The sequence below is a fragment of the Chiloscyllium plagiosum genome, unplaced genomic scaffold (genome assembly GCF_037043375.1).
Source record: "Chiloscyllium plagiosum isolate Xiang-an unplaced genomic scaffold, Cpla_swu_hap1 HiC_scaffold_34, whole genome shotgun sequence".
In the NCBI taxonomy this organism is placed as follows: Eukaryota; Metazoa; Chordata; class Chondrichthyes; order Orectolobiformes; family Hemiscylliidae; genus Chiloscyllium; species Chiloscyllium plagiosum.
The window spans coordinates 46,893,994-46,916,014 of NW_028270172.1; the positions used below are offsets into that span (position 1 = coordinate 46,893,994).

Below are 22,021 nucleotides of genomic sequence, written 5' to 3' on the forward strand. Positions count from 1 at the left end.
AGCAAATATGTCATTTCTTTTGGGATAACAGTGCAGTTTTGCATCTAAATTGCAGCTAGCTCCGAGTATTTGAAAACACCACACTGGAAAATGAAAAGAATTATCATATGCTCGATTCAGTTGTTAGACTGGATTTGATTTCTGTTCAGCTTAGCATAGTTCTTTCCTGTAATTAAAGATTGTTAATATACTGTTTTTGTTAGGTTTATAACCCAAAAATTAGCTATTTGATTATTATACACTAATCACCTTTGCTTATTTCAGCAGATTTTCATTCATGTCCCAGAAGATTGCTTCAACAGTAATTTTCTTTATAATTCTGCTCTTTTCACTGGAACTTTTGTCAGATAATTATCCAGTTGCAATATAGATCCCTGACTCTTCATGTAACTGAATGAATGAAAAGACAATCTTGTAAATTAGCGCTCCAGCTCAAGTATCTGATGATCAGATTACAGAAAAAGATCTGTGCTGGTGAGCCAAAGTCCTGGCTGCTTATTTTCATTGTTCATAAACAAGCACAGAGTGAAAAACAGTTCTTAATTTAACCCGATGATGCATCAGTTAGCCGTGCCCAGAAGGCTTGTGGTGGTGGCAAGGGTCCATTGCTAAAAGGTTCCAGATGGCTGAGCAATTGTGTCATGTAAATAATGCTTCTGATTCTGTGTGTGACTTGAGAACAACCATGCAGCATGTGCTCTTTATCATCAGTAAGTAATACAGAAACTGAAAGCTGCTAAAAATTTGGATTGTTCTTGACCTTTTGAAAATTAAACAACAGTGGTAATTTTGCAAAGCAAGGTTTCCAACATGAAAACTGGCAGTGTGGGATTTCAGGAGTCCGAAATCAGGTCGTAAAGTAAAAATGCCAATTCTGCAATCTGTACATGTTCGATACTGCACTGGAGATGTTTGATTGGAAAATTATCCTGTGTATGTTACTTGAGAATGTGAACATTTTGATTATTTAATCTTCTTTCTTGAGACTATATGATTCCTTCTCTGATTCTTCTAAATTCGATATGCACTTGCTTGTATTGTGAAAATGCTGAGGATTTATTTCTTGCAAAGCTTTTGTCAGTGTGGCATATCTGGGAATGTCAGTAGCTAATCAAAAGAAAAGAAGAAACTGCACTGAACATTTGTAAATACACTGTGTTGATTGAACCATCGACAGATTTTTATATAATTCTGCAAAATTATGTGAGGAATCTTCCACATGCCAGCATACGGTCAAATTCTTAAGAACAGTGATATATTGAGGTGCAATTAGCATGAATAGCAACATATGATTCTGTAATGGTGGGGAAGTGGAACTAATTGGATGAAAACAGAAAGTTCTGAAGAAACTTAGCAAGTCTGGTAGCATCTGTAGAGAGACAGAGTTTATAATTTGAGTTCAATATGACTCTTTTATGGAATAGTTCTGAAGAGGAGTCTTTGGACTTGAAGTGTTAACTCATTTTTTCTCCACAAATGCAGAACCTGCTGAGCTTATTCAACACTTTGTTTTATTTCTGATATCTAGCATCCACAGTTATTTTGCTTTTATAGGATTAATTGCATATGGCTTTGAAAGAAACTAAGGTGAAGACAATGGGATGAATGGTCTCCTTCTGTGCTGAATGCATCGATAATTTTTTTGCATGGGTACAAAACGCAATCACATGTGCCAGACATACCTGTTCTGGAGTGGGGGAGGTGCTGCTGTTTGCTTCTGAGCTGATTGCATAGCATCGTGTGACTGGAAATGGTACGTGCAGGTGTATACCCTGTGAACACTGAGAGATTTGAAAGGGTGAGATTGCTTTTATGGAATAATGCTCCAAAAAGTACCAAGCTTGGTCACTAAGTGTTCAAGAAACCCTCCCTTATACAGTCCTGAAATAACTACCTTTTTGAAGCAGGTTAGCTCTGTTTAGGGAACATTTAAAAAGTGTCATTCAATAATTTGGAGCTGATATGCTTTTGAATTACTTATGCAGAGGCAAATTGGTTGAAAGACTTGTGGTCAGCATTTTGAGAGTTCGAATCTCTGCTGGCATCAAAGATCCAATGATAAATTCTGACTGTGAGATCTCACCTCCAATTTTGCTTTAAATGTGCATACACTTAATATTATAAAGCTAATATTTTTAAAAAATTTAAAAAACTTAATTTAACATTTTCATCTCTTCACTTACACGTTTGTTTCATTTCTAATTTATTTCAGAAATGTCACTGCTACTATGCACTCTGCTGAGTATCAGCAAACGTAACCTGTGAGGTTTTAGCCTACCACAAGAAGATAGAAAATAACATTTCATTACATCAGTCTAGAGTGATAGTTTAAATACAAATTGCTCTCCAGCATGGGCAGGATGTGCAAATGAGGAGGTACTGAGGGAAACCTTCAGGAGGAAGTAGGAAAAGATGAGGTGCCCCTACCCAGAAATACACTGCGATTCAGGAGACAGAACTTCAAAAGATGATGGTGACTAAGTTTTGTTACATTCTTGATTAAGAGGTAATGCCTGAAGCCAACTGATGACATCTCTCTCAGTGGCTGTAAAGGTCATTGTCACCCCTTTCCTCTATGCAACCTGTAAATTTACGGGGTTTTGAGTATTAAAGGCCTTTTACTGAAAAATTCTTAATTTATAATGATAGTATCCACAGTTCTGCTTGACCTATCAAGATACAAACAACCAATATTCATGAATCAAGTAGAATTTATTGAGAACTATTTCATTAGTATTTAACAAACAATCAGTAAATATGTTACTTATTTTTAAGGGCCAGGATGCCGTGGACATTGCCAGCACAGATGGTGCCTTTCTTCTCCTGTCTCTGAAGTGACGTTACATTGAATTGCATCTTATAAGTATTACATCACAGAAGATAAGGTAAAACTGTGCCATAAAACACTCTGGAGTTTCAAACTCTAGTCCCTAATTGTAAGGCGTTCATTTTCTTAATTAAGAAATTCTTTGAATTGATTCTTTTCATCAGCTTAGGTTGAGAGTTTCAGGTATCACCTTACCTCTGTACCCAGAGATATGTATGCTAAGCGAATGCTCATTTCTTATTCCCTAGGCCCCCGAAACCAACGTTTCATTGTTAGAGTAACTGACATATCTGTTTAGATACAGAGAAGTTGTACAAACAATGTTACATCCTCTTATTAATCATGCTAACAATAATAAATTGTTAATAAATTGTTAACCTAACATTCACAGGAATACTGAAGCAATTAAGAAAAATCAGTCTAGTTTCTAGTAGAATATCAAGATGTTTAAAATTATGTATGTTTAGTTCTAAAACTTGTGTTAATTGATTGAATCACTCAGCAAACTAAAACCTGCTCGAATTACATGATTCTTAATTAAAGATAGGTTTTGGACTCATTTCAATTTGCAAAGTTCAAACATTTCACTTATTTCTTTAAAACTGGTACACAATGAATTGTACTTAGTGTAATAAAAACAGATGCAATTGCTTAACCTAGACTCTTAGGCAGCCTTTGATTATTTAACCACAGTCTTGCAAACAGCTGTCCTCTTAATTGCCCCACTGGCAAAAATTCAAACTAAATTGGTTAAAAAGAAAGCTAAGGCAAAATCATGAATGTTGTTACACACTAAAGTATTCGGGAAATAACAGAGGCTATTCAGGAAAAGAGATGATTTCACTCTCTTCCTTTGAAGTAGAAAAGTCAGGATGAAAGGGCACATAGGATTGGCAGGATTGTGAACTTCCTAATGGTACAGAGTGCTGTTGGCTGCATACAAATGGCTCTGCAGGGTCCTTTTATCAATCGGGAATGATTGTACAACCGTAACAATAAGACCATGAGATATAGGATGTCCAATGCATCTCTTTCGCTGTTTAGTGAGATCATGGCTGATCTAATAACCCTTAACTTCACTTTCCTGATTTTTCCCTGTAATCCTTGATTCCTGACTGATTAAAAGTTCTACGAGGTTAAAAAAGTGACTGCAGATGCTGGAAACCAAATTCTGGATCAGTGGTGCTGGAAGAGCACAGCAATTCAGGCAGCATCCAACGAGCAGCGAAATCGACGTTTCGGGCAAAAGCCCTTCATCAGGAATAAAGGCAGTGAGCCTGAAGCGTGGAGAGATAAGCTAGGGGAGGGTGGGGGTGGGGAGAGAGTAGCATAGAGTACAATGGGTGAGTGGGGGAGGAGATGAAGGTGATAGGTCAGGGAGGAGAGGATGGAGTGGATAGGTGGAAAAGAAGCTAGGCAGGTCGGACAAGTCCGGACAAGTCAAGGGGACAGTGCTGAGCTGGAAGTTTGAAACTAGGATGGGGGAAGGGGAAATGAGGAAGTTGTTGAAGTCCACATTGATGCCCTGGGGTTGAAGTGTTCCGAGGCGGAAGATGAGGCGTTCTGTCCATCTCAGCCTTAAATATATTAATAACTCAAACTCTACATACAACTACAATAAATAATCCCACAGATTCACTACACTCTGAAAGAAGAAAGTCCTCCTTATCTCTGTCTTAAATGGGTGACCATTTACTCAGAGGTTATACCCTCTGGTCCTGGGCTCTACCACAAGGGGAAACAACCATGCTGCATCTATCCTTTCAAACACAAAAAAGTATCTGTTTAATAAGATCATTTCTCATTCTTCTAAATTGCAGTGATTTATACTGTAAATAAGAATAGCCCCAACACTCATCCCTGTGGTACTCTACGGTTTTCCATCCTTAAATAGTCTAAATTATTCTAGTTTTGTGACTTCTATTAATTAGAGGGGTGCTGGAAAAGCACAGCAGGTCAGGCAGCATGCGAGGAGCAGGAAAATCGACATTTTGGGCAAAAGCCCTTCATCAGGGATTCCTGATGAAGGGCTTTTGCCCAAAACATCAATTTTCCTGCTTCTCGGATGCTGCCTGACCTGCTGTGCTTTTCCAGCACCACTCTAATCTAGACTCTAATCTCCAGCATCTGCAGTACCCACTTCTGCCTTCTATTATTTAGCCATCCTCTATGCATGCTAAAACTACTCTCAACACTACTGCCTCTTATTAATTAGCCTAATGTACAGTACCAAAATGACTGTTTTTTGGAAGTTCACATATATTTATTGGTTCCTTATATCTATACCACTTGTTGCATCTTCACAGAATTCTGATAAATTTGCCAGGTATAATTTTTCCTCATGAAGCTATGCTGATAGTGCTTGTTGTATTATGTGTTCCTAAATGTTTTGCATTCTAATGCATCTTTGTGATAGGCTCTAATTTCCCAATGACAGAAGTTAACTGGCTAATAGTTACCTGCTTTATATCTCCCTCCCTTTTTGAATATGTGTATTATACTAGCAATTTTCTAGTCACCTGGGACATTTCCAGAATCTAAGGATTCTTGGAAAACACCCACTAGTCTATCCCCTCCTTTTGAAGCTACTTCTTTTAATATTTTAGAATGCAAGTCATTAGATCCATTGAACATTGGCATTTTGATCCAGTGATTTACCTAGTAAATTTTCCCTAGTAGTAGTTATTGTGTCACATCTTCAGCACTCTAATGCACTTCTATATCTGCGATCTATATATTTTTGCACTGCCCTTTTATGTGGTTTAACTAAATTACATCCCAATCATTATTCAAAATGAATGCAGACAACTTGTTGCCAGAAATCAAGGGTGCTCTTTAGAATATGAATAGAAGGGAATCATGTCCAGGTGACTCACGTGTCAATCTTTACTTAAAAGTTACTTAATCTCATATCTGTGGCTGACTAAAATGGCAGGCATTTAAAATTAATAGATTTTGACAAAAATAATAAAAATATGCATCAATACAGAAAATGGGCCAAGGAATGGCAAATGGAGTTTAATTTACATAAATGTGAGGTGCTGCATTTTGGAAAAGCAAATCAGGGCAGGACTTATACACTTAATGGTAAAATCCTGGAGAGTATTGCTGAACAAAGAGACCTTGGAGTGAAGGTTCATAGCTCCTTGAAAGTGAAGTCACAAGTGAATAAGACAGTAAAGAAAGTATTTGGTATGCTTGCCTTTATTGGTCAGTGCATTGAGTATAGGAGTTGGGAGGTCATGCTGCAGCTGTACAGGGCATTGGTTAGGCACTTTTGGAATATTGTGTACAATTCTGGTCTCCATCCTATTGGAAGGATGTTGTAAAATTTGAAAGGGTTCAGAGAAGATTTACAATATATGGCCAGGGTTGGAGGATTTGAGCTGGAGGGAGAGGCCGAATAAGCTGAGACTGTTCTCTCTGGAGTGTCAGAGGCTGAGGGGTAACATTTTACAGGTTTATAAAATCATGAGGGACATGGATAGGGTAAATATACACTCCCTGGGATGGGGAAATTCAGAACCAGAGGGCATAGGTTTAGGGTGAGAGGGGAAAAATTTAAAAGGGACCTAAGGGGCAACTTTTTCACACAGAGGGTGGTGCATATATGGAATGAGCTGCCAAATGATGTGGCAGAGGCTGGTACAATTACGACATTTAAAAGACATCTGGATGGGTATATGAATAAGAAGGGTTTAGAGGGATATGGCCAAAGTGCTGGCAAATGGGACTAGGTTAGGTTGGGATATCCGGTTGGCATGGACAAATTGGACGAAAGGGTCTGTTTCCGTGCTCTACATCTTTATGTTTCTCTATGACTCTATGGAAAAGAATAACTGCAGTGGTTTTCAAACTATTACATTCTATGTTACTTCTGTGATCCTTGACCAAGGTCGCTGCTTTAATGCAACTGAATGTGTTCTTTTGTATTAATATTGGAATTCAGGGTTTTTATTAGCTTGAGATCACCTTCCCTAGTTCAGTTTGTTTTGCTAGAAAACTGGATCTCAATATCCTCACATTTAATGAATAAAAATGAATAATTAAGTTGAACTACAGTGACACATGAACGACTGAGACTTAAATGCAGCTGTGCTCTATAGGGTGAAAACAGAACTTGTCAAATGTACAATATTTTGCAAAATATTTAGAAACATTCAAATAGAGAAGTGAGTTACGATGAAGCAAAAAATATTTCCTGGAGGCGTTTTTGTCTGGAAAATTTTGATTTTGTTAACATTTTTGTGGATTCTGTATAATTTTAAGAATTTTGAGATGCAGCATTAAGCATTGGAAGTAAGAGGAGTTCATATCTGGAGTGAGACACATTTGAAGCAAGTGCGTATTTCTGAAAATTTGGAGTAGTGAGGGAATTCAGTGCAGAAAGGAAGAGGTTTTTTTTTGCTTTTTTCTGGTTCATCATTTGTAAGGGCTGTTGAAGGCTCAGGCATGGTGACACAACACAAAGCAACGAATGACATTACAGGAAAAGTATAAGTTCATTGGTTGGTAAAAGCTGTTGATTTGATGATCTACAATAAATAGCTTTCAAATTAAAGTTAAATAGGAGAAATATTTTACTGATTAAATACTAAGAGACCAGTCAGAAATTTAAAAAAAACAAATTTAGAGCAGAATAAACAAAATAGAGATACAGGGTGAGGTGATGTGTTGTACCTGCCTGATGTGAGAGCTGGTGGACCCCATTGTGATTATAGTGACTACATGTGTAACAAATGATTTTGCTTGAGGTTCAGAGTTGGTTAGCAGGAGTTTAAGCTTTGAACACTGCAACAATTCAGGGGCTTAGAAGTGATTGAGCACAATGACAGCAAAGTTACTGTTTGCCTTCAATGGAAAGTAACTGAGGAACGCTTGCTCATTACATTTTTGTAGATTTGTTTTTACTGAGCTCTTTGGGGCATGAATTCACCATGACAAACACAGGAGAGCAGATCTGTGCCCCTTCATTTTGCACTACATATTCTCATTATCCTTCCTTTTGACAAAGGTATTGAAGAGCATAATGACCGTGATCAACTTTACTTTAAAATATGACCTCCTTTACCCTCTCCCGGTTGATTACACGTCCACCAACATAACCCCTATTATTATAGATGGCCTTGACTTTTCTTTTCCCTTCCCCTCTGTTCATCTTCACTGTCCTCCCAATCTGGGGCCTTTCACTCTCTCCCTTCCAATACCTTCTCTTCCAGAAGAGGCAATTTCCATTCAAATCCCATTGCACAGTATCATCCATATACCTTCTCTGATTCAGTTTGACTGGTCCTTCTCCCTCCCCAGCAGAGCAAGAGTGTTCACCTTACTCCCCAAGCTATAAATCACACAACACCAGGTTAGAGTCCAACAGGTTTATTTGGAAACACTAGCTTTCAAACCACTGCTTCTTCATCACTGCTTTCAAACCACTGCTTCCAAATAAACCTGTTGGACTCTAACCTGGTGTTGTGTGATTTTTAACTTTGCCCACCCCAGTCTAACACCGGCTCCTCCACATCATGGCTCCCCAAGCTATATCCGTGGGCGGCACGGTGGCACAGTGGTTAGTACTGCTGCCTCACAGCGCCAGAGACCCGGGTTCAATTCCCGCCTCAGGCGACTGACTGTGTGGAGTTTGCACATTCTCCCCGTGTCTGCGTGGGTTTCCTCCGGGTGCTCCGGTTTCCTCCCACAGTCCAAAGATGTGCAGGTCAGGTGAATTGGCCATGCTAAGTTGCCTGTAGTGTTAGGTAAGGGGTAAAGGTAGGGGTATGGGTGGGTTGCGCTTCGGCGGGGCGGTGTGGACATGTTGGGCCGAAGGGCCTGTTTCCACACTGTAAGTAATCTAATCTAAAAAAAAAATCCACCTCCATCCTCCTTCCTGTTGTCCCTGTTAACATTATAACAGTCACTCTCCCCTCTTCATCCCATTTTGCTTTCTCCATTCTCTAGGAACATTAAACAGCTTCCTATAAACACACCCTTTCTTTCCTTTACAGCCTGTTTGCCGAAGAGTTTGTTTTGCTGACCCCAGTTTTATGTTGTATCCTCTTTCTCTTAGTTGTTTTTAAGTTTGACCACCATTTTTATTTTAAGCATGCTTGACTGCTCGTCTCCAGTTTACACGAAACAGTGCGACTGCTCTGGATTGAGAAATCAAACCGGCCTGTAAAACTTCACCCCATCACTATAATTGTTTAAATTGTGTAAATCTGCACTTCTGTTCCTGTTCCCTTTGTTGGATAAGGCTGATGATAACAGGAACTGATGATAGGCTTAACAATGGGCTGTTATGTAAATGGAATTACACTGGTCAGTCAGGGCTGTTACGAGTTAAAACTGCAGGAATGAGGAACTGCTGTCTCTATCAGATAAGGCATACATTTGGAGAAAACATTCGGGATTGCTCACATGCATGCATAATTCCAAATAAGGAAGGGCCAAAGGGCCTTACTGCACCATAATGTTCGATGTTCTACCTTCTAAGGCACAGAGACTTGTGCAGAAAGAGCTTGAAGAAATCCCTTTGTTCAACAACACTTCGAAGATTAACTTTATGCAAGAAGAGGTCTATGATAGGAGGTGTGGTCAAGACATCGAGCAGTGTTTCAGCCTGGCGTGCTGCAAAGTCCCCTGGGTAATAACGTGTGGGTTTAGTTACAGGAGTCAGGGTAGTGAAAGATGGTGATTGAGATAAGTCTAGTAGTTAAAAGTGTGTATTATTTATTTATGTGCTTGATAAATGAATTGTGGTTTTTAGAGCTCTAAGTGTCTCCATTGTAGTTTTGTCTGTGTATGTATTGTCTTTCAGAGACAGACAATATCTTTGAGAAGCTGTTCCACGTGCTGATCCTTCACTCAAGACAAGTGTCTGCACAAGAAATCCGTTTGTATCTGAAGGATCCATGTTTTGTACTTAATGGAACTCATAGAAGGGAGTCTACCCCACTAAGAACATGTCTTGTATATAGGGTTGTGCTTCTAACAAAGCTGCTTCCTGTTTTTGCTTGTCAAAATTGTGCACAGTAATGTGATTCCAATGGGCTGGGTTAATAATGACATGCCAATGAATACAAAAGAAATTTGACCGTGAAAGGACCAACCTGCCTGAAAGTCCCTGAGAATTTAGCATTAAAATGCTAATCGGCCAACAGGAAACATAAATCTGCCTCCCACCCCTCCAAAAGTCCCAGACGGGGCCTTGAAAATTCCACCAATGAGGTCTCTCACTTCAAATAGACATGTTCCCAGACACAAGAATCTAGGCTGTCTCAAACCTGACCCCAATAAGATAATTAAGTTGGTCTTGGAAAGTTCAGCAAAATCAGTGTTGGGAATGATGGACAGGTGAAAGTCATGGTGTATCAACCTTCAAATGGATCTCTACTCATTTAGAAAATATGGAATTGGAAAATTACCTATGTTGATACAGAAACCCATCCACTGGAAACAGTGAGAGATTTGCTGCAGTATAATTTTGTTTATGTTTTAAATTATGTTATTCAAGGACAAAGGGAATCAAAGGCTGTTGAATAAATGGGAATGTGGAATTTGGAACACAAACATATCAGCTACAATCTTATGGAATGACAAGGCAGGCTTGAAGGACCAAATGGCCAACTTCTGTTCTTAATTTTAATGTTCATATGTATGCCCCATGTCTGTGAGGCTATTATTTATTCATTAAACAGACCCAGGCAGCGAATGGATCTGTTGCAAGGCTTTGGTTGTGATGTACTGATGCACCAGCGAACATCACAATTGCACACAATGACCAACCTGAAACTAAGCACAGAGGCACCTATTAGGAAGAAAGACTTATCAATTTTTAAGTTTCCAAATGTCTCGCTCAGATACATTGAAGCAAATGCACTAAACTTCTGGCACATATCAAAGAATTACCTCATTCCATCACACTCTGAAAATAACTTCCATGGCATGATCAGCTAATAATATTACTTTTGGAACATGGCCAATGAATCAAAAATTCATGAAAAATGTTCTTTGGAAAGATCTCTTTGATCTATACTGCAATTTTACTATCTGTGTTGTTTCCATATGTACCTTTCTCTGACTGCAGTAACCATTTTGTGCTGATTTCAGCAGACAAAGATTAATATCCTAAAACAGGATTTTATATATTACAGTCTGGTGCAATGCAAATAGCAGCTATCAAGGATTCATCATTTTGTAACCGTACAGCTTTCTGCCATACCACACATCATATCAGGCACCAGCAATTCCAGCCTTTCAGGTCTGGTCGATAATAGAAGATAATCTTGGTCAGTTTGTGAAGTAAAACAAATTATATTTTAACCCTATAGTTTCTGGCCACAGATGTTGCAAGGTCTTGTCTTGACAAGCACTAATCCCTGACCGAAGGAATTATGTGACTCGCTGTCGATGTTGTATTGAGCTCCCTTTGAGCAGGCTCCCTGTAGGGTAGTAAAATTTGAGAACTCAGTTCAACATTTAGGCATTTTGGAAAAAAATCCCATGTATTAATATATTATGGCATATGTCTCACTCTCATTTTAGCATCAGAAAGTTGCAGATTTATACCATTCTCCAAAACGTAAATGAAAACTCTCGGCTGATAGTCTTCGATAGTACTGAGTAAGTGCTGCATTGCCAGCGATATTCCACTTGAGATGTCAAAGGAAAGTTCAGTTCAAGTGGATGTACAAAATGTGATGATACCCATGTGTCAGATGCAAAAAGGGTGTTCTTGCAGGACATTGATTCATCAACCAAAATAAATTAATACAGTATTCATTTCATTTGTTCTTTGCAGGCACATCCTCTGTGCAAATTATTTGTTGAATTTGCCAAGTGAGTGTAATTTAAAAGATAATTTAGTGCCGATGCACACGATGCTAAAAATGCAAGCACTTTCACTCTTTAAAGGATCTGTCTTCCTATCTTGTCCCATTTCATTGTTTCAAGATGTTTAAGATTATTTAAGATTATCATTATGTAAGATTGTAAGAGGGAGAGAAAACATTCATGGCTAAACAAGAAAGTTAAAGATAACATAAACAAAACCTAAGACATACAATGTTGCAGAGGCTAATGTCAGATTGGAAGATCAACAAAGGGTTACTAAAAAAAGTCATAAAATGAGCAAAGGTCAAATTATAAAAGAAAATTAGTACAAAGTATAAAAATGGATAGCAAAAGCTTCAATAAGTGCATAAAAAGGAAGAGAGTTGCTAAAGTGAATGTTGGTCCCTTGGAAAATTAAACTGGGGAGATAATAGTGGGGAACACAGAAATGTCACAGATACTAAATGAATATTTTGTCTTGGTTTTCATGATAGAAGACACTAGCAGCATTCCAATAACAACAGGTAGTGAAGAGGTTATAGAAAGGGGTGAATTTAGAACAATCATTATCATTAGATTAGATTACATTACAGTGTGGAAACAGGCCCTTCGGCCCAACAAGTCCACACCGACCTGCCGAAGCGCAACCCACCCATACCCCTACATTTACCCCTTCACCTAACACTACGGGCAATTTAGCATGGCCAATTTGCCTAACCTGCACATTTTTTGGATTGTGGGAGGAAACCGGAGCACCCGGAGGAAACCCACGCAGACACGGGGAGAATGTGCAAACTCCACACAGTCAGTCGCCTGAGGCGGGAATTGAACCCGGGTCTCTGGCGCTGTGAGGCAACAGTGCTAACCACTGTGCCACCGTGCCGCCCACAAAGGGGATTGGCAAAGTAGGTGTAGAAAGTATGTTTTCTCTTGGGAGGCAATCTAGAATGAGAGGTGATAGTTTTAGCAAAAGGAATAGCAGATTTAAAATGGAGATGAGGAGAAATTACTTTTCTCAAAGAGTAGTGAATCTGTGGAATTCACCACAACCTTTGGTGGATGCCGAGAGATTTAAGGAGGAGATTGATTTTTACTTAATAATGGGTTGAAGGGTTATAGGAAGCAGACAGGAAAGTGGAATTGAGGCCAAGAAGAGATCAGCCATGATAATATTGAATGGCAGAGCAGGCTCAAGGAGGTGAACTGCTTACCCCTGCTCCTAGTTTTAATGTTCTTACGTAAAACATTCTTTGAGATTGTTTTCACATTTTAGAGATTAAACTGAGCAACAAATGTTAATGCCTTGAGGCACAATGCTAAATAAGACTTCAACATGGTTTCAACACAATTCCAATACAATATGCACAGGGTACCATCTTATTAAGAAGTTTGCTTGCACACATGCTCCTAAGATCCACATGCAGCATGTAGAACAGGGACATCAAATGCCAATCACTGTGTGACACCAATTCAAAACCAATCCTGCCATTTCCAGTCATCACATTGACTTAAACTCGTACCATGAAGATCTTACACCTTATTTGTTGCATTATTTATTTTGGTCACTGGTGCAATTGTGCAGTTTCTTTGGAGGTATCCTATATTTGGCTAAAGTTTGAATAGTCTACAGAGAGTGGTCTTTCAGTACATTTTTATCACATAAAAACTTGTTCTGGAAATGGTTGCTTCTGGATTTGGTAGATTTCCATGATACAACTTCCTCTAGGAATTGAACAAGTGTAAGAGAATGATAAAAGGTTACACAAAGCAAAACAAGTTACTAAAAAAAGGAAAAGGAGAAGGGTAGGGAGAAGAGCACTCAGCATAGGCCATATCAGACATATATCTTCAAGACAAAATTCTCTTAAATAAAAACTGAAAGAACTGCGGATGCGGTAAATCAAAAACAAAGACAAATATTGCTTGAAAAGCTCAGCAGCTCTGGCAGTATCTGTGGAGAGAAATCAGAGTTAGCATTTTGAGTTGAGTGACCTTTGTTCAGTTCTATTTTTGTTGTTGTGTTTGTGATAAAATTATTTTACCCCAACTTGGTGATACTGAATGAGCGAGATGTCTTTACTTTGCAAAGGGAGGTATGGAAGAAATCTGTTAATTTCTGCAGCTACAAATTTTGCCTCAAAGTAGGATATGAACAGAATTATTTGTGACTGTGAAGGTGACCATGGCTCTTTCTTTTAATTTGTCTGACTTACTTTAGGCTGTTGCTTGAGCAGTAATCAACATCTATAACTTGCAGTATGCTGCTGTATAAGGGAGGTGGCTGAGACTTGCTACCCATGGAATGTCAGCTTCATCCTCAATCCTTCTTGCCAGGTACAACAGGTGGAGTGAGCACAGAATGGATTGGAGACATTTCCATGGTGCAGTGCCATCAATTACACATTCATATTCTTCTACTGAGCTCAGCTCTTTTTATCAGCTGAAAGACATTCCACTCCCTCAATGTGTAGCTGTACTGGAACACAGGCAGTACATGATGAAGATGAATGCTTGATATCAAGCTGGATCAGACCATGAGGCCAATGCAGAAACTGGCTTCCAAATGACAAAGGTAAACCACCTATGACTTGGCTCATGATACTAACTCATAGCCATTCGTATATCAAGTATGCAAAATCCTCTATATCCATCCTAGTGCTTCAACAAACTTCTTCTCCAGTGACTGCAACATAGATTGTAGGACATTGCTGTCTTTCAATTGAGGAAATAACAATTGTTCTTGAGGACTTCCTTGGTTCTAGAGGGCCTTGCTTCAGAATGCATCACTTTGACATGGCTGTGTCAACCTGGACTAGCTGAGAGATAAAGTGGTGGCAAGACAATAGACAATAGACAATAGGTGCAGGAGTAGGCCATTCAGCCCTTCGAGCCTGCACCGCCATTCAATATAATCATGGCTGATCATTCCTAATCAGTATCCTGTTCCTGCCTTATCTCCATAACCCTTGATTCCACTATCTTTGAGAGCTCTATCCAACTCTTTCTTAAATGAATCCAGAGAGTGGGCCTCCACTGCCCTCTGGGGCAGAGCATTCCACACAGCCACCACTCTCTGGGTGAAGAAGTTTCTCCTGAGCTCTGTCCTAAATGGTCTACCCCGTATTTTTAAGCAGTGTCCTCTGGTTCGGCACTCACCGAAGAGTGAGAGCAGGAGGCCAGCTGTTCTGAAAGGCACAGCAGGTTCCTTTTCCATGGAGCCACTGCCACTTTTCAGAACACTGAGAGATGCTGGAAGCTCCTTTGAGCAGTGACAGCTGCAACTATAATGCTTAAGCTTGCTAGGCACAACTCTGAGCTTCTTCCAAGTTCTTTGCCTTTCTGTTAAACCATTAGTGCACCAGATATGACTGTTTTAATCTAAAAGGCTTCTTTTGCAGTGCAGACCATCAAAATCCTGAACTGACTTTTCAATGAGTGAACACTTTCAGCTTTCATCAAGCTGGCATTCTGCACTATTGACCACTATACCTGCTAAATAAATCGCTAATTGGACTAAAAGAGAAGTAAAGGTATTAAATTAGTATATATTACGTTGTGAAGGGTGAAATGGGTCCCCTTAGCTAAGAATGAAGTAAATAGGACACAAACAAAACGAACCCATCATGGACAGAATGTAAGAAAAATGGACAACTACAAGATCAGGCTTTAGACTTGTGAAATTCAACACTGAGTCCTGTAAAGTAGATGTACTATGGTGCAGTTAGTAGGATTTACTCATCATGATTAAATTTATGTGGAATCATCAAACCTCTTCTTGCACTGCATCTGTGTTTTGGAAGCTACATTCCCAATGTTGACCTCAACCACAACTCTTGTCTCTCTCCTGACCAAATAATTAAAGGCCTCTTCTTCTCATTTTCAGTCTTAAATGGCTCTTCTCTCTCTCTTGCATTTTTAGCCATTCTTTAATCTTTTAAGCAACAGTTTACCGATGGGTTTCATTCCATTTCAAAGTTTGCAGGTAACACTAGGCTGGGAAGTAGTGAAGAGAACTGTGTGGAACTCCAACAAAAGTTAGCAAAGTGGTTTGTGGATGGACAGATTGCAGATGAGGTTCATAGCAGAGAAGTGTGAGATGATGCAGTATGGTTGGAAGAACTTTGAAAGTCAATACAGATAGTTTTCCTATATTGCTATAGTTGTGTTCCAGTGAAACCTCGCTCAGTAGAAGTATGGGAAAAGTGGGGTTGGGTCAGACCAACATAAAATATCATTCACAATCACTCAAAAACTACCCAAAAGCCTAGCACAAAGTATAGCACAGCCTGAATGAAGGATTAAATATTTATTAACAAAACAAAAGTAAATTTAACACATTACATTGAAAAAACATTGTTAGTACAGGGACAGAGGGTCATCATCAACAACTTCAGGTGCAGTTGTAGTTTCAGAAGTGAATGGTTATGGTTGATTGTCTTCCGACAATTTCATGAGGGTTGGTTTAAAAAAGATTTCCAGTTTTTGCTGCTTTCCCCATTTTCTTCTGTCTTGAAGAAGCTGTTCATGGGGTGTTAGATGATATCTTGTTGAACAAACTGCTATCCTGCTGCATTCTGCGTTGTAATTGTTGTCCTCTAAGAGCTGCAACTGCTTCTCAATTTCCCTCAGGATAGAAGACAAAAGGGAAGTGGAAAGCTCTCGTGGTACTGCATCCTGGACTTCATCGTCTTCACCTCCAGCTTCTACATCCTCCTCAGTGACAAGCTGCTGTAGATCAGCTGTAGAGAGGTCTTCACAGTGGGACTCAAGCAGCTCTTCAATATCCTCACTTACCACTTCTTCAAAACCTGCTTTGCAAGGGCAACACAACACTCTTATGACTTTTGGAAGCTCCTCTGATGGTTCATATCCTTTAAAGTCTTGAAAAAAATCCATTCACAACCCACAATTTTATCACTAGGACACTTCTTAGTAACATTCTTATCACTATGCACTTCCATTTTTGCCAAAACTGGATAATCTAGGAGTAGATTGTGTGATTTGCAGAAACAAGAACAAATTAGAAAGGCAAATGGTATATTTAAGAGTAATAAGGCCCAGTTTCTTTAATGTCCTCTCATAAAACAATCCCACAATTCCAGGGATTACTCTGGTGAATCTAAATTGCCCTCCCTCTATGTTAAGTACACTCTTCAATAAAGGCACTAAAACTATATGCAATATTCCAGGTGCAGTCTCACCAAGGCTCTGTCAAATTGCAGCGAGACACCATTACTCCCTTATTTAATACTCCCCTTCCAAGTAAGACCAACATGTCATTTGAAGAAATAAGAAACAGGATTGATGAGGGCAGAGCAGTGGACATGACCTATATGGACTTTAGTGAGGTGTTCGACAAAGTTCCCCATGGGAGACTGGTTAGCAAGGTTAGATCTCATTGAATATAAGGAGAACTAGCCCTTTGAATAAAGAACTGGCTCAAAGGTAGAAGACAGAGGGTGGTGGTGGAGGGTTGTTTTTCAGACTGGAGGCCTGTGACCAGTGGAGTGCCACAAGGATTGGTGCTGGGTCCACTACTTTTTGTCATTTACATAAATGATTTGGATATGAACGTCGGAGGTATAGTTAGTAAGTTTGCAGATGACATCAAAATTGGAGGTGTAGTGGACAGCGAGGAAGGTTATCTCAAATTACATCAGGATCTTGATCAGATGGGCCAATGGGCTGAGGAGTTTAATTTAGATAAATGCGAGGTGCTGCATTTTGGGAAAGCAAATCTTAGTAGGATTTATACACTTTATGGTAAGGTCCTAGGGAGTGTGGCTGAACAAAGAGACCTTTGACTGCAGATTCACAGCTCCTTGAAAGTAGAGTTGCAAGTAAATAGGATGGTGAAGAAGGTTTTTGGTATGCTTTCCTTTATTGGTCAGAGCATTGAGTATAGGAGTTGAGAGGTCATGCTGCGGCTGTACAGGACATTGGTTAGGCCACTTTTGGAATATTGCGTGCAATTCTGGTCTCCTTGCATTAAAAGTGAGTTGTGAAACTTGAAAAAGTCTTTTCCCTGGGGTGGGAGAGTCCAGAACTAGAGCGCATAGGCTTAAGGTGAGAGGGGAAAGATGTAAACGGGATCTTAGGGGCAACTTTTTCATGCAGAGAGTGGTGTGTGTATGGAATGTGCTGCCAGTGGAAGTGGTGAACGCTAGTACAATTACAACATTTAACAGGCATCTGGATGGGTATATGAATAGGAAGGGTTTGGAGGGATATCGGCCAAGTGCTGACAAATGGGACTAGATATCTGGTCAGCATGGATGAGTTGGACTGAGGGGTCTGTTTCTGTGCTGTAAATCTCCATGACTCTATTTGCCTTCTTTATTGCTATGCCTGCATGCTAACGTTTAATAACTCATGAACAAGAACATCCAGATTCCTCTGAACATCAAAATTTCCCAACCTCTCACCATGAAAGAAACATTCTGTTTTCTCTACAAAAGCAGATAACCTCACACTGCTACACATTATATTCCATTAGCCACGTTCTTTCTCATTCTTAGTTGAGAGTGTGGTGCTGAAAAAGCACAGCAGGACAGGCAGTATCCAAGGAGCAGGAGAATTGACGTTTCGGGCAAAAGCCCTTCATCAGGAATGAGCTTTCCCAATCTTAGCCTGCTTGAATCAAATTGAAATTTCTTTGTATCCTCCTCACAATTTACATTTCCACCCACTTTGGTATCGAGTGAATTTAGCAATTTTACATTTAGTTCCCACATCCAAATCATTGAAATAGATTGTGAGCAGATTGGGTCCAGTACTGATTGTTAAAGTACTCTGTTCCATAATGGCATATTTGCCCCTTCCTGTGTGTCCTAACGTTGTTATTCGGAAACTCAAAGAAGTAGAGGTATCTTGGAGTGCATATCCACAGATTCCTGAAGGTGATAGGGCATTTTAATAGGGTAGCAAAGAAGGTAAGTAGCACATGTCTTTATCAGTCATGATATACATTATAAGAGGAGGGAGGTAATATTGGAACAAACAAATACAGAAACTGAAAGAAAAACTCAGCAAGGCTGGCAGTACCGTGAATCTTCTTCAGGACTAGAAGCAGTTAGGAAAAGGGGGCATTTGGGTGGGGAGTGGTGGTAGGTGGCTGGCAGTAGAGGTTCAGATAGAGAAGGAACCCAGAGAAAGAGAAAAAAGTGTAGGCAGACAAAGGGACTGTTGATAGTAGGTCGGGAAAGATAAAAAGCTACTTAGGTGATGATGGGGTTTATGAGTAGTTGAAAACGAATTGGCTATACTAAGAGTAACTCATTTCATGACAGAATCTGCGCTAGTAGATATAGATAGTAGACGAGGAAGAGGGTGCTCATGCTCTAAAATTGTTAAATTCGATTGGGTTCTGAAGGCTGTGAGGATCCTGAGCAGAAGGTGAAATATTGTTCCTCCAGTTTATATTGATCTTTGCTGGAGTACTGTAACGGGCCTGAGACAGAAATAAAAACTAAAAGAACTGTGGATGCTGTAAGTCAGAAACAAAAACTAAAATTGCTGGAAAAGCTCAGCAGGTCTGGCAGCATCTGTGGAAGAGAAATCAAAGTTAATGTTTCAGGCCCGGTGACCCTTCCTCAGAACAGAAATGTTGGCGAGGGAGCATTGTGGAATATTGAAACTTGGGGTTATTTTTACGGACAGAACATAGATTTTCCACAAACCAGTCACCCATTCTACGTTGTGTCCCTCCAATATCGAGGAGACCACATATTGAGCAGCAAATGTAGTGGACTAGATTGAATGATGAGCTAACTAGACATGATTGAATCTGGAGGGTGGTGGGAATCTGGAATGTACTGCCTGTAAAGGTAGTTGAGGTGGTAACCTTACAACCTTTAAAAAGTATTTGGTTGAGCACATGAAAGATCATAACATTCAAGACTATAGGCCAAGTGCTGGAACGTGGGATAGTACATACTTAGAGTTGTTGGTGCTGACCCAATGGGCCAAAGGGCCTTTTCTGTACTGTATGATTCTATATAATTTTCTTTGTAATTTCTTGGTCATATCTTGGTGGATTCTAAAACTGCTGTCAATTCTAGGGCTTACCACTTTCTATAGCAATTTTTATTTAATGTGTGAGGAAGGTGGATCAGGGGAGAGTGGATGGGATGCTTTTCGGAGGATTGATGCAGATTCGATTGTCTGAATGGCCTCTATCTGCACTATAGGAATTCTGCGATTGTAAGATACCAGAGTGATTCCAGAAGGATTGATGTGTGAAGGGAAACTAAGCAGATGGGCCAATATTCACTAGAGTTCAGAAGAAATGTGGTGGGAAGGGGGGACAGTTCTTATTCAAATCTATAAATTTCAAACAGGACTAGACAGGGTATGGTTAAAAATTGTGGTGCTGGAAAAACACAGCAGGACAGGCAGCATCCGAGGAGCAGGAAGAAGGGCTTATGCCCGAAACGTCGATTCTCCTGCTCCTCTAACTCAGTACCCTGTACCTGTTTTCTCCCCCTACTCTTTGATCCCTTTAGCCTTAAGAACTCTCTCCTTCTTGAAAATATATAATGTTTTGGCTTCAACCACTTTCGGTGGCAGAGAATTGCAGGTACTCCACTCTCAAAGTGCAGAAATTTCTCTTCAACTCATTTCTAAATGGCCTACCCATAACCTTAGACTGTGACCCCTTGTTCTGACTTCCCCAGTCATTGGGAACAAACATCCTGTACATACCCTGTCTAGGAGAAAGTGAGGACTGCAGATGCTGGAGACCAGAGAAACAACCAGAATGGCAGTTTGTCAAAATGTCAAAAAAACATGTTTTTTGAATAATGACACCTCTAATAGTGCTGCTGACTGGATGGCTAATTTGAGACGCAGAGTAACACCAAGAGCACAGGTTAGGTTCCTGTACTGGTTGATGTTACCAGGAAGGTCCCACCTTCTGAACCCCAATGCTCATCTGAGGTGTGATGGCCCTCAGGTTAAACTCACCACCAGTCAGGTATAAATTTTAAAGAAAAAAACATCTCTTTGTTGCTGTTCAGGCTCTCTGAGCCAGTTAGAATGGAAGAGGAGAAAAGATCAAAAGCAGGAGCTGCTTTGTCAGGCAGAAGAAAAAGATTGCTTTTGGGTTAATCATCAAGCAGAGGGCTGGTAAGAACAGAATCCTTGTTCAAAGAAGCAAGAGTTTTGGGGACTCAAATGCCAAGGAATCTCCAGAGGTCACCTTGCTACAGGAAGTCCGTTTGATTATGTTTGGAAGATTGACTGAAGGGAATTATTTAAAAGGCCACTGGATGATTCACCAAGATTGATGTAACTGGGTACTTTTCTGAAAAAAATATACAACCATAAACAAGAGGTCCAAAGAGACTTGGGATCTGGGTACATAGATCACTGAAAATAACATGAACAGATACAGCAAGTAATAAGACAAAAGTGAATGAAATGATGACTTTTACATCCAGAAGACATTTTTCAGTTATATCAAACCCTGGTTAGACCATACCTGAAAGTGTTCTGGTCACCACATCTTGGGGAGGATATATTGATCTACCTTGTAGGGAATACAACATAAATTTATGAAAATAATATCTAGACTAGAGAAGTTGACTTGAGGTAAAAGAAAATGCACAAACTAGAATTATATTCCATGGACTTTAGAAACTATTTGATTAGTGTTTTCGGGGTACTCAGGGAACAGATGGAAGAGCAAAAGATTTTTTTCTGTGCTTTATGATCTAGGATTAGGATACATAATTTAAAAATTACAGCCAGACCTTTCAAGAGTGAATAAAAAAGTGTGGCGCTGGAAAAGCACAGCAGGTCAGGCAGCATCCAAGGAGCAGGAGAATGGATGTTTCAGGCATAAGCCCTTCAAGAGTGAAGTTAGGAATTGTGGCTGCCTTCTGAGTATAATGACTATATCATTCTATGATGGTTTAACAAAGGGTAGTACCAGGTAGGAATTAGTTTCCATAAATAGTGATTGATGCGAGATCAACAGTTTAATTTTATTCTCTGATTGATACATTTTTGTTAACCAAAGGTGTTGAAGAATAATGGACAATAGAAATCTATGGAATTAGGCCATAACTCTGCCTTGATCTTGCTAAATGACTGATCAGGCTTCAGGGGCCAATTAGTTGACTCCTGATTGTTTGTTTAGATATTGCTAAAGTAGGAGATATCATAATGCAGTGCTAGCATCTTGTCTCTGAGCCAGAACGTTTTTTTTAAACAGACCCTACGAATCATCTTTAACAATTGTAAATAACCCAACTGTATTGACATGAGCGATTTGAAACAAGAATTTTTAATGAATTAAATGATTGGCTTGAATGATTTTTTGGCAATCAAAACTACAACCAATTTTAATTAATTCATCAAATA

General features: G+C 39.5%; 1 long non-coding RNA gene across 1 annotated transcript; it reads left to right on the top strand.

Annotated features, from left to right (window-relative positions):
• The first annotated feature begins 2,195 nt into the window (after positions 1-2,195).
• On the top strand, positions 2,196-10,533 carry LOC148141159 (uncharacterized). Its single transcript, XR_015752791.1, has 3 exons — positions 2,196-2,473; positions 2,776-2,885; positions 9,642-10,533. It is a non-coding gene; the product is annotated as an uncharacterized LOC148141159 (long non-coding RNA).
• Positions 10,534-22,021: the final 11,488 nt, after the last annotated feature.